Below are 14,556 nucleotides of genomic sequence, written 5' to 3' on the forward strand. Positions count from 1 at the left end.
AACACTGAAACACTAGGTAAAAATGTGAAGACAGCAAGGGCAAAATATATCCACATTTCTCCTTTCTTTTTGTGGCAGAGATGTCCACTACTCCTGAGTACTACTAATGTGCACCACAAAATCTGACAAACTCATCAATTCTTATTTCTTTTTTGAAGGCTGATCTATTTCAGTACATCTAAATATACTCCACTCTCTATTCTTTAGCAATAAATTCTCTTCTGCAACTATTTTGAAAGCCTCCAGCAATGCAAACACCTTCTAGCTTTATATTAGCACATATATCTTTGTTAAGGAATTATGGCTGACTGGACTTGTGTGCAACATGAAATGACAGGCAGAAAACATGAAGCACATGTGAGAAAAGAGGCAGCTGAATGCATGTGAAAGTAAATTTGTAAAAAAAGCTAGGATAACAGTTAAACTTGATAATTCTCAAAGATCAAATGAAAATCAGAAACTAAAAGGGAACTGAGGAAGAACTGCACAAAAGACAAGAAGACATAAAGAAAGAAAGAAAGACAGAAGGAAAGAAAGAAAGACTGAAACACAGACAGAAAGACAACATGAGCAGTGCATCAATAATGAATATCCTTTAAACAAAAAATCTGGGAAGACTGATGATGGACAATGGGAAGCAAAGACATACAAAATGTTCATCACAAATTAATAACATACAGAGATGCATGGTTAGAGCTCTGTGACACACAAACTGTTCCTCACCGGAAACCCTAATAAGACTCCGTGAAGTCTTACCATGAAAAAAGCACCATGAAAAGCAGAAGACAGAATGAGTCATTTTGTTCACCTCATCCAGAGCTCATCTATGAGAAATAAAATGGTAGGCTTAAGCAATAAATTTTTTGAACTTCCCACATTGTTTCATGGATATAATATTTCATAGTGTGCCAACACTTTCCCAAGATTGCATGCTTCCCACACACACTTTTCTCTTTCCTCAATGAAACAGTGGTGTCACAGACAAGAAATTTTTCTTCAATCTTGTTTCTAGCATCTTCAAGAGATTTTTAAATGCAGAGGTAGTAAATAAAATTAGGTACTGAAGAAAGTGAGATCTACAAAGTTGCAGCATGTTTTTGGATCACTGTAATCTTCTTTCACTATAATGTAAAAAATTTACTCATCAAAATTTACTGCAAAGACAATCAACTCTGCAACAACAATCCTGTTTAGAGTAAAGAGAACACTGTCCCAAACTAATTGCACCATTACCAACATACAATCTACTTCTTGTTTCAGCACATGAAAGGTGTATTCTGAATAAGGAAGCTCGTTCCCAGAGAGGCCTCCCATGCTTGCTGACAAGCTGTTCCCTCTGTTTCACACCAATGAATGATGGACATATAAAAAAAGCTAGAAATCAGAATTCACCCTGATTTCTAACGAGTCAGGAGAACAGGACTAGCTTAGCAAAGCTATCATAAAGGCAAATCATGCATAGCTGAGGTTTAAGCAACTGATTTAAAACAGACTAAGGTACTTCAGCAATATAAATTAACTTACTCTAATAATAATTGTTGCAAAATCTACAGTTTTTAATAAAAGCATAAAAGCATTCCTATTACCGTTAGTCAGCTTTAGAGCAACAAAAGCATGAGCTATAACGCTGGGGGAAAAAAAGGCCACCACCCAAGCACCAACAAACCAGAAACCTTGTTAGTATCTAAGAAAAGACATTGGTGCTTGTGTGGAAAGTGATTGTACCAGGGGTGCAATGTCAGAGCTGTGACCACAGCTGAAAAGACAGACACATTCCCCTTTCCTATTTGTCCATTTCTACTGATCAATGCACCAACGCTTACCCACTTTGCTCTCAATTACTACTCAGAAAAGAAATTTCACCGTACCCTCCAGATTTACTGTATCACTTACAAATTATCAGATATTCATATGTCAGCTAAATTCAGGAATTCACTCTTTTTATCCCTGAGTAGGTAGTTACAGGCTATAATCAGATCTTTTTCTTAAGACTTTGTAAACATGATCCTAGGGCTTTCAATTTGTTTGACAGCTCTTCAATACCACTTTCTATGGTGTAGAAATGGATGCTGTTTCAGTAATGACCGTGTTGATGCAAAACAAGATTAACTTGTGAAATCTGGTGAAATCTGAGGTTTTAGCATTTATGCAATTATACTCTTATATGATTTGATCTTCTCTGTGATCTTTGAACTCAGTGACATTTTCATGTATCACTAGAAAATCTGAAACACTCCTTCCCTTCTCTTGATCCTAATTAACCAATTATGAATATGGTAACCTAACTTCATTTGCAATAAGCAGAACATCTAACTGGCAATTGCATTTAGCTGTCCTGCATCAATTACACTCTCATCTGTTGCAACAAGAGGAGGGCTGATATTTGAAGGGGGATGCAAGTTTTGGGAATGTCTTTGTTTTTTCTCACTTGCTTAGTTAAGGTTCAATTTCATATTTTAACATCTTTAACATCTATTCCATATAGGAGATTTGTCATCAGAGTCGCAATTAGTAAAAACAGGAGAGAGAATTGGCTTTCCTTTCTTTCTTTAATATTATGTAGTTCTTCATGCACTAGGAGGAAAAACGTACATCATCACTCTATCACCATTAGCATCCTTAAAATTTATCACAAAGAATGAATCCTTTTGGGTTTTTCATCCTAGCCTCCCCGTTTCATTTCAAGCACAGTACTTCACACTTGTGTTTAACAGCTTCTCAATTAGCAGTGGCATCTTCAGAGCATAGCGAGGTATGTCAACTGCTGTTTGTGAAAATCATACCTTAAAAATCTTATTTGTACAATCCACTTCTCATCAAATAGCTTTGAGTGTTTTTTTTTCTCCACTGATCATTTACAAACTTTAAACTTTTCATCCAACATCACTTTCTCCTTCATCGTCATTTCTCGTCAATCCTATCCAAATTCCTTCCTGACTCTAAACAGATTTATGTTGACAAAGCCAACAAAGCTATCCCATCATCATTTTCATCAGCCTTTGAAGAAGTATCTATTCTATATTTCTCTTATTCATGGATTTTTTTTTTAAATCTCCTGTACATCATCAACATGTTCACTCCATTCTTCACTATATCCTCTGGTGTTTAATTCTCTTTCTTCCACTTTTGCTGGCTATTTGCCATCATTTCACTCCTTTGGTCTCTGAACTTCTATCTCTATACAGTGTATTTTGAGAAACACTATTTAAAACCACGGTTATGAATACTTTCCTGTTATTAAACCACCTTCTAGCAAAAGGTCTTTATTCTGTATCTGCTGAACATTTTAGTTCATCTTGGTATCACCCTATGAATGTTTAACTGGCTAATCAAATTCAGTATGTTGAAAGAAAGGCTGTTCCTGACTACCATATCTCCCAGCTACCATACGCTTGTGGCTACCACATCTTTCCACATTCCTCTGGAAGATCTAACCTATTTTTGTAAATCATCATATGAAAAATGTTGTTACACGCACCACAATGTGTCAGCTTCTTTCTGTCACATATTGGAAAGCATGCTATAATGAATCCAATCAATAACTTGCTGCCAGTACTATTACTTGGACTTCTTTGCCCTCTTTGCTATTTTTGAATCCATTTCCTTGATGGATTTCTTTACTTTAGGTGTACTGTCAGTTCCTTTTGTCTTATTTAACAACTGTGTTCTTCCAGTGACTTAAATCTATATTTTGCCTACAAAAATAATTACATATCTTAATCCTCAAGAACATCTCATCTGTGTTTTTCTCACATAAAGTTAATACCAACAAAATCACCACTTCTCTGCTTTCCATAATATACATGAAACTATTATGTATAAACATAAGGGATGCAAGTGGCAACTGAGCTTGCATATTGCCTTTATTTTGCTTCTTGGAGTAAGCCTCATATGAACTTGACAACAAAGGGTTTGTTTTCTAACTCATCTTTATTTGTTTAGGAAAACTTGTTTTATATGTACAAACAGACAGCAGCACACACAGAGCCCTGCTTCACATTCCTGATCTTGATGGAACAGCCAAGGAACAACAGTGGACTGTTTAAGTACAGAAAACATATATCATATATCCCTCTCAACTCCTATCTGATTTAGCACCCTGCTTCCACATACAGAATATGAAATCAACAGGGCATATGCACATTTTGCCAATTGAAAAGGCAATGCATGGCAATGAGATGCTTTCTGCTGACTAAAAAAGGTGTCCCTACTTACTCGGAGTTTCTGAAAAATCACTCAGGCTTTTGAAGGTGGTTTTGAGTATAAACCAGTTCCCCCAGTATGAGGGCAGGAAGGCACGTGCAGTAAGTGTGATTTTCCAAGCCCTGCTGAAGCTGAGCCACTCTAAAGATCTCAGCAGTGTATTCTAGTGACCTCTTGGCCACAAAATGTTCTCCAGAATAGATCACAGACCTGAGGAGGACTACAGGGGCAGAGAGCGAAACAAGGATATGTTGCTATTTCTAGGCTTTTACTAGGGTATCTGCTGATTAGACTTTTGGCTGGCATGCCTGGATCTCCTGGTGTCCATACAAAATGTTGACCACGATTACTCATTGAACTGGATTTTTTTCAGAATATTTTGATTTTATCTTTAAATTAGCACAGTACTTTGTAGTTCCGCCATGCTATCCCAACTTAATTCAACATATTACAACAAAAAAGAAGTATAAATTAAGTTTTAGCACTTAATACAGGTAACAGCTTTGAGCATAAAGCCAAATCTTGCAGATGCACAGAAAAAAGTTAAATAAAAAGACATTTTTTCAAAATCTTACGTACTGCTGAACCCCAATTAAAATTACATACATTGAATAATTTTTTGAATACTCTCTTCAAGTTATTAGAGATCAGAATGATTATACAAATTCATAAAATTTATTAAGTTGGGTCTTCATTACAAACTTGCATGCACAGCTAGACACATAAAGACATGGCGGGTACACATGTACACATGTGGTGTGATACCTATATATATATAGGTAGCCATATCCAACTCCAAATCTAGTTCTCTATCTCATGAGAAATTTAGAATTTACACAAGGAAGACAGCTGTTCCATGGATGTATCTGATTTCAGTCTGTGTAGTATCACTATGGCCATATATGAAAACACAGCTGGATAACACTCTACCTATTTCACCACCCTCTCTACTAACTGTTTAACATTAACATCTGTTGAAAACAAGCTTTATGAATTAGGAAGATTGTGACAAAAATCTTTTTTTTTTCCTTGTAAGATATTTTACATATTTACAAAGAAAGCTTTAAGATGTTAGTTGTGAGATTTATTCCTACAGTTCAAAATAACTTGTACGCTTAAGGCTGTCTTGTAAAAAGTATATTAAAATACTTCTCCTTTTGTATCACTGGTATAATTCTGTATAATTTTGTAACTGTTGCTAAGAGATGATATAGGGATCTCCCACATCTTCTCATCTGTAATTTATGTGAACACAATACATGGATTTTCTACAAATGCTACGTAAAATCTTTAGTTACAGTTAACTAGACTTACAATAAGTGCTAATGAACTGAGGGTGGGCTGTAATTTATTATGGACAGTTCTTTAAGTGTGTTTAAAAGTGTAACCTCGCAACAGTGCACCTTTTAAGACAATCCTCATGTGGAAATAATTTGTTCTTATTCAGAGTTTGTCAAGTTCAAGTCATAACTGGTATAACACTGGCATTACTGATATACACTGTTATGGTTTAATGGAGTAGGCAGCTCAGCATCACACAGCCATTTGCTAGTTCCTTGACAGTGGACTGTTAAGCGTGAGAATGTGTTGATTGAGATAATGGCAGTTTAACAAGAAGAAGAAAAATGAAAAAGTGATGCTTATCACCAGCTGACTGACACCCAGCCAGTGCCTAAGCAGCAGCAGCACCCTTGTCCAACTCACTCAGCTTTACTGCTGAGCATGATGTCATGTAGTATGAGATGTCCATCTGTCATTTTGGGTCAGCTGTCCTGATCCTGTCCACTCCAAGCTTCTTAGGGACTCTAGGCTTCTCTCTGGCAGTGTGAGAAGCTGAAGCAACCTTGGCAATTAATGCTATCATTGCTCAGCCACTACTAAAACATTGGTGTGTGATCAACATAAATGCATTATACCAGCAAGTAGGAAGGAAATTAACTGTTTTCAAACAGACAAAAGCTATTTCATTACAATTTATCTTTTCAAATTTCTCAGTTCCTAACATATTAGTGGAGAATATTTGGTATTGAAGCTATAACTTCTTAATGATATGTACCTGAGCATATTCCAAAATAATTCATGTCCATGTTCTGGGTAACGCAAGGAAAAAAAACAAACTACTTCTATCTGTTCTTTTGGATAAATTAAGTTTTTCTTAATTGAAGTTATGAAAATGTTACACACAAACACCAGACAACATTAAACTATGAATTTCTTATGCCAGAATTCAATGTTTGTTAGTGATAAGCTACACAGACATACATTGCAATTCCACAACTGTTTAATATATTTGTTTTTAATGCAGCAGAGAAAAAAAACTTTGTAGAAGTTCTAAATTGATGAGATGAAGTCTGTAAGAAATACATTCAAGTATGAAATTGGAAGAAAGTGAAGAGCTTGTAAATTATTCCAAGAGATAAAGTAAGCACATGCAGACAGAGAGCATGTAATCTTCACACCACAGATTCTGATCTGTTCCACAGATTAGGAGATGTTTCCTACTTTTTTGTTCTTCAGTAAATCAATTCCGTCAAGTTGTAATAGTTTTACTTTCATAAGTATTCTAAAGAATGGGAATTTTAAGCTCTAATAAAACAAACTTAATGACCATGAGTTGCACAGAAATGTACTTTTTATTGCTTTTGTGAAATTTGTATTATAAACCTGCTTCTCGCTACCCTCAAGAAATAGCGACATACTATATATAAACCACAATGAGAAACATTTGGACACTAAACTAGCTTCCTATTAAACACACCACACACAAAAGAATGTCCTTAATTTACTAACCCTACCAGGTTCTAGATCAATTACACGTTCAGCTTGCTTGAGAAGTGCACGTCCTACAGCACCTAAGACACTTCTCTAGTAAGCCTGAGAACTCCAGAGCTCACTTCTCATCAGAATAACACACAGCATTCTGCACTTTCAGTTTTTTGCCTTTGCATGTATGAAGCATCCTTTTATCAGAAAGTTTCAGAAAAAAAATGCAGATAGGACAGTATTCTATAAAATAACAGAAACTAGTTGATGCAGGCTCTTCTGTTTGTGTTTGGATATTATTAGTTTTTTGTTAATATTAATAACACTACAATATTAATAAACCAAATCATGCAGCCATAATGCCTACTCTTGTCCTAAATTCACTTTTTTTTTTTTTTTTTTTTTTTTTTTAATTAATGTAATCCATACAGCAATTCCTCTAAACAGTAAACCAAAGAAAGATATCACAGAATCACAGAATGGCCAGAATTGGAAGGGACCTCAAGGATCATGAATCCCCAACCCCCCTGCCACAGGCAAGGCCACCAACCTCCACGTTTAATACTAGACCAGGCTGCCCAGCGCCGCATCCAACCTGGCCTTGAACACCTCCAGGGATGGGGCATCCACATGCTCTCCAGGCAGCCTGCTGAGGCAGCACCTCACACTCTCTCTGTAAAGAACTTCCCCTGACATCCAACCTAAATCTTCCCTCCCTCAACTTAAAACCATTTCCTCTTGTCCTGCAGTTATCTACCCTTTCAAAGAGTTGATTCCACTCCTATTTGTAGGCTCCCTAATTTAAGTATTGAAAGGCTGCATTGAGGTCACCCCAGATCTTGAAGACAGGCAGGAATTACTCTGCTGCTTCTAATTTACAATGCCAATGGGCCTGTCCTGCAGCCCAGCATTTTTTTATTTATTATATTCTGAGACCTTTATCTCTCTCTCTTCATTACCTTACATGTTCTTTCAAAAATATATTTTATAAGCATGCAAACAGAGATTTTCAGTGCATGAAAATAGTAGGCGACTTCAGACATGTCTGTGAAGATTTGTGTGAGTACACTAGGATGGATTCATACCTTCATTATAAAATGGAAGAACTTGAAAGTCACTGCATTAATGTCTTTCCTAAATGCAGAAGCAGTTCGTAGTTGGTAGATGGTCAGAGAAATGGGGGTTAAAGGATTCTTTGCTAGTGGAAAGCTGTCTTTAGCTGTTAGCATCCAAACATTGAAATATTTGAAGTAATTTGAAATGTAATCATTATTGTTTCTTAAGAAAAAAAAGCTATACTAAGAAGCCAGTAAGGCTTACTACATAATATTATGAACGTCTTAAACTCCTTAAAAGATGTTTAAAAGATGTTGCACTGCACAAGAAGTTCTTCATCAGGAATTTGTAACTCTTTTAAACAAGATTAAAGAAAATAGATCTTCTAAATGATCTAGTTGCCTGCATTTGCAGACTGGACTTATTTCCCTCCCTCAACTTAAAACCATTTCCCCTTGTCCTGCTGTTATCAACCCTTTCAAAGAGTTGATTCCCTTCCTGTTCATAGGCTCCCTCATTTGTTTTTCAGGAAGGCTAATAGGTAGCTTAATGACAACCTTACTAAGGTTGAAATTATCAAGAAAGAAGATACTTCCATAGCATCTTGTCTGGACCACCTATGCTTCAGTGACATGGCTATGTTGTCCCTATAGGTATATATAAGATCGACATAATCCTTTTCTTCTCTAACGACTCTGAATCTGAAGTAAAATCCTTCATGTTATTTTCATTAGGATGTGTCAGACTTTATGATTTAGAATTGTCTTTCATCAATTGAGCAAACATTTAGATAGTTCTTAACTATAAATGTTTACTGCATAGGAAAGAAATGCACTTAGAAATACAACAGGACACATTTTATCTTAGCATATGACTGTCAGATTCTTTACTGCAACTAGTTTCAGGGTGCAGATAGCAATGTACTGACTAAACCAGGTATATACAAAAAGGAATAATATATGAATCTGTTAATATTTGCTGCTGGCAAGCTTGTGCGTGATTTCCAGTTTCTGGAGCAGAGATCTGGCACATATACGTATGGAATGAAAGGGTGGGATATTATGGATATGGAAAACTTAAGGTAAGTTTGAAAGGGAAATATAGTATATTTGGATATCTTTCATCTCATATTTACACAAGAAATTTCCAGATGTAGCCAGACTACCCTCTTCAAAGCATGAAACCCGTTACACAGCTGAGGGAAACTGGAAGGTTTGCCTGATGTTTTGCTGCAATACTAATTTTTACTAATCTGAGAATTATCTCTTTAAGTTGTTTTTACTAAATATTCCATTTCACCGAGGTATTTCTAATGTTGTGGAAGTCCTGCTATAAACGTAAAAATTATAGGTCAGCAAAACCAAAACAAAACATCCAAATGGAAAAGTGAATAGTCTGTGGTGAATAAATTCTAGCCGGTGTGAAAAGAGCATAATCCTGGAATGATGTAAACCATCAGATGCCAAAGACGCATTACAACCTCTGGCTAAGAGAAACTGTAACTGAATAAGTATAAGCACAGTAATAAAGCTTTTAGTAGATGTATACCAGACATGCATTTCAAGAGTTTAGTACTGAGAGCTATGCCTCCGTCACCGTAAGAGAAAAGCATTCGGCAACTGTGCAAAGATGCAAAGCAAGAGCATAAATCCCCTCAAAGGATTTTCCAATTAACGGACAAAATATTTACAGCAAGTTTCAGACCTTACTACTAGCTTTCATTAGTCTGTCTGGAAACATTAGCTGTAAAATTCATCAAGAAAAGCAAAATAAAACTTAGAAAAAAAAATATCCAAATAACATCTGGGCTTGGATTCTCAATCCAAAACAAAGGGGTCGCCATAAGTACCCAAAAAAGTATCTCACATGATCTGTTACCTACATCTGCATTTTCAGTTGTACAGCATTTCTTCAAAATGTCTCCATTATTTTAAAAACCCTGACTTAAAAGTTCTCTGCATTTATTCTGCCCGCTACAAAATTAAGCCTTACTAAAACCATTTCAAAGCAAGCAATTGCTAAATATAGAAATGTATTTATCTTCCATTTATAAATCATGCAATTATTTCGAAAATGCTTTTAACATGACTATTGGTAATTAAAAAAGGTGCAGAGCTTACATCTGCTTAACTTCAGAACACACTGCAACACTCCACTTTTCCTCCCTTTATTTTTTGTTGATCAGGTGGTTCTAATGTGTGTGGAAAGCTGGTTATTAAGAATAGCACTTGGTCACACTACTTTTGGGGATAATTATTTGGGCAGCCCACTAGTACAGCGTTGAATTTCATTTATTACTGTGCATTTTAAGTTCTATAAAATCACTTGGAGCATTAGGTAACTAGCTTAAAAGTGAACAAAAATAAATAAATTATTTTAGAAATTCCAAATCAAACTAAGGTTTTAAAAGCAGAAAAAGAAAACAGTGGCAAAGGAATAGATCAGTAGTTGCATATCCTTGCTTGAAGCAGGAAATAGCCTAAGTAGAATGGAGAAAAACACAGTGCTAAGGCTTTTACGAAACAAGAAAGTTACAAAATTGAAAGACAAAAAGGAAGAAATTAAACACTAGCTGCAGTACCTGAGCTCTGAAACAATTTATAATATGTATTATGTTGAAAATTATAAGCACTGTAACCTTCCCGTTCAGACTTGTCTTTAAAAGGACAAATCTGATTTCTCAGAGTTGTCTTCTGAATCCTTAAAGAGTGCAGCCACTAAATGCCTCAGAGCTAATGGAAATTCCTCAGTGTTTCTAAAAAGATCATATGGCTAAAAAAAGCAAGAACAACAAAAACAGAGAAGATTTTGTGTGTACAAGTTGTACGTTATGTTACTGAAGACTTCACCATTCCTGATAGACTTTGCTGCCCTGATATCCTTACCAGTATTTTTGTATCATGGCTACAACAATATTGCCATAAAATACACAAAGCGTGAAACTAAAAAACAGAATTCAAGCTTTCAAGTTCTGAGATGATATTCATGCAATCCAGAGCAGAATGAAACCAGGATAAGCGGGAGGGAAAAATTACATTATAGGTAGTTTCATTAGGTGATTTGAAAGGCTAGGACTGAAAAAAAACTTTCACTACCCAGTAAATCTTATTTGGGTCAGTGGAAAGCATCTCAAAACTTTCACATTCAGCAAAGAAAATGAGGACAACTTTCTAATTGATGACTTTAATGAAATTTCAATTCATTTTAAATCACAATACATTTTTAACCTATCCATCAGATATACTAACAGTCTTTAAAAAACGATTTCAGTTTTTAAATGCCCATATGAATGAGGCATTACGTATTTCTACATAGGAAGAATGGCACACTGAAGTTTCTTGATTGCAAGACACTCTTTGTACTTGATACCAAAGACTCACAGTCTCACTCCATGGATCTGTTTTTTCAGCAATATGTATTTCTACTGGTCTTGCAGAAAGCTCTGAATAGGAAAGTATAGGCAAGATGAATCTGAACCTATCTGAACTGCAGGTAAATCAAGTGATTTTACTGCACTGCCCTGTAAATCAACTATTTTCAGGTTGTATCTTATTTTTACCACTAATGTTCTCCAGTCCTCCCTGTTTGCCAGACACTTCTCAATGTCTCAGAACATTTAAATTAAGAGTGTTCTAATATGTTATGATATGATTGACTATTTCACACTATTGTTTCCACTACTCATTGGAAGTTTGGAGGAAGTTATTTTTTATGTCCTTTGAAGCTGTTATTTTAAGCCAAGCTGACAGTGTTCATAATATTTCAAACAAGCTGACAGATAGTTCTGCTAATGTGCACTGTAAACGCACATGTACGTGAACCTTAAAGAAAAACCATGCACTGGCTAAATAACATCATGAGAAAATAATACAGATTTATGATAAAATGAAAAAACTCTCAGAGGCAGGTGATTATAATGGATCATGATCATGCTGAGGAAGTTTGGAGAAAAGCAAGGCAGAGCTGGAATACATTTGGCTAAATTCAGCATTAGCATGTTACCAATACCAGTGCAATGAAGACACACACACTAAAAAAATACTGTTCCTCAAGAATCATTTTTACTCTCACTACATACAGCTGGGAGATTTGGAATTGCACCAGGAAAATGGTGGAAGCGGAAAACTGAATGAAATGTTCACAGTGTGTGCCATTAGTCAGAACTATGAAATAAAACTGATCCCACACTGAAGTCCTGCTCCGAACACTGCAACTAAATTTAACAATTGACAAATATCTATAGGGTTCTAGCTGCCTCAGAGAAAAAGAAAACAAAGTCATGACTGAAAACAACCGTAAATTCTCTTGTCCTTGTTGAAATTAACTAAAAAAAAAATTGAAATGATTATTTGACCACATTATTCCAGATTGAATTCTACACTGAGAAGTAAATATAAATGATGTCACACTGGTGATGGGAAAGACACTTATAAAATTTATTTTAATTGCAGTGCTCCAGCGTTTATGAACAGTAACTACAATCCAAATCCAGCTCAATACTCTGCATCAGTTTGCATCATACAAACACTTATACTGCCAATGTTTCAGCTAAGTATTCCCAAGATGCTACCACATATCAGCAGGATTCCTGTAAAGTTATCAAGCCAGGTCTGGAGGAGATAATAAACCTACAATCAGAAGCCAGAAACTATGGGTAAAGTGGCAAAAAAATTTTTTCTGGGAGTTTTGGCATGTAGCTTCTGTGAGCTTGTCTGCATGCATGGGCTTTGTTAGCCACTAGAGTGGCTTGCTACCAGCAGAGAGAGCCATTTTTGCTCTCAGTACTGTTGTTTTCATCATCCTTCTCCCATGGGAAAGCATATGCTTCATGTTTTCACTGTGGCAAAAAGGAACTTCCTTCTATGTGAATTTGCCTCTGTGCTGTAGTTCTTACCCTTTTCAACATTTTAAGGAATATAGTTGGAGTAGTCAACTAACAGAAGAGAATTAAGTCAGTCTAGAAACCTCCACAGACACCAACATAACAGACAGTACGTATTGTAGTTATGGTGTGTTACAACATCTAGTAAGAACACCATGAAGGAACAGCGGTATGGGTTTTCAATAGCAGTACTGAAATGTTCTTTGCATTTGTGCTTAAAGGTGAAAACAAACTCAGAGTCAAAACAGGTCTTTATTGTATCTCTATGGTATGACAGTACAGTCACAGAACAAAGCTAAAATTTGAAACATGCCCCTGATATCTGCCCCACTTTTTCATAAGTGAACATTTTCATGCGTGTCTTTGTGAGCATCTCAGCATCCTATCAGGCTAAGTGCTCTCATTATTCCTCTGCAGGGGTTCTTTGTAAATCCCAGTTTGAAAACGTATTCCTCTTCCTTTCTTTTCAGCTCTTATCTCCTCTCTCTCTCCCAACAAGTAATGTAAAATGTAGACTTGTCTATTTAAATCATTTTTTCAATAAGGTATGTTCCAAAAATGTCCAATATTAACTATACACAGAGATTCCCAGTGGGTATCAACCGCTTTAGATAAGAATTCCACTTAAAAAAAGAACGGTTTACACAGTTCCTTTGCATGAAAGTGTAGCACATTTCTTAGTGACAACAAGAAAAGTGAAGGCAAAAAATATTTTAAGCTTTAAAAACACAAATTCAAGAACCCTATCAACTTCGTTTCCACTAGGAAATCGCCTTAGTCTTGCACTGGCACAGAGAGGTCACCCGTTGGAAATTGCACAAGATGCACAGGATATGTCTTTAAATTATTCATAATCACCTTAAACTGCACTCAATCAGCATTGCAATATGTCACATTATAGACTCACTAAAGTTCAAAAGGAAAAGCACATGAAAAAGCAGACTACCAAGACCACTATTGTTAAAACTACACCAGAAAGCTTAATATTTCAATACTGTATATGTTAAAATAAACAACATACACAGGTGATGAAAGCCAGTCTCTGAAAAATTTATTATTCTGCTAGAACAAGTTTACACTTAGGATGAATTCTCAAGCTTCATGCCATTAGGAAGATTTACTGGGTTTATAGTGGAAATAAAAACAGAAATAAAAATAGATGACAATCCAAAAATACAGACTGTACTTTGAATATGATCAACAGACTTTCTTTTCCTTCCTTACATCTATACATTTCCCTTCACCACCAACAATCAAATTTCATTCAACCTTTTTGGAAAGCTTTCCGAAATTGTCTGGTTGGTTTTTTAAAATTAAATGTTTTGAAAGGTGAATTTGAACAGATTAATGTAACTTGTATTATTCCAGTATTATTTCCCTAAAACCATTCTTTTGCAACTGTAAAATTTTCAAAGATTTATGATGCCAGTTTGATTTTAAGGGTTTTTTTCCTTCTCTTATTCCTGTCCCAGATTTCCTCCATGTTTTTACTTTGCCTTCCAAATAACTTTACTATAATTTCATTTTCTCCTCCTATGCATGCTGTGTCTGCATTTTCCCACTGAAATCAAAGGGAGTGGACATGAGTTCCTTAGGTAAGATGGACATGCAGGAGGTATTTACTGAATAATTTAAAAAGTAATAAAGTTCAG

The 14,556-nt window shown here is 35.6% G+C and overlaps 1 protein-coding gene across 1 annotated transcript in view; it reads right to left on the bottom strand.

Annotated features, from left to right (window-relative positions):
• The window catches only part of WDR70 (WD repeat domain 70), a gene marked incomplete at both ends in the record, with an annotated part of 144,152 nt that overhangs the window by 40,887 nt on the left and 88,709 nt on the right, over positions 1–14,556 (bottom strand). The gene's annotated exons all lie outside the window — the stretch shown is intronic.

This window comes from Tetrao urogallus, assembly GCF_951394365.1.
Source record: "Tetrao urogallus genome assembly, chromosome: Z".
Lineage (NCBI taxonomy): Eukaryota > Metazoa > Chordata > Aves > Galliformes > Phasianidae > Tetrao > Tetrao urogallus.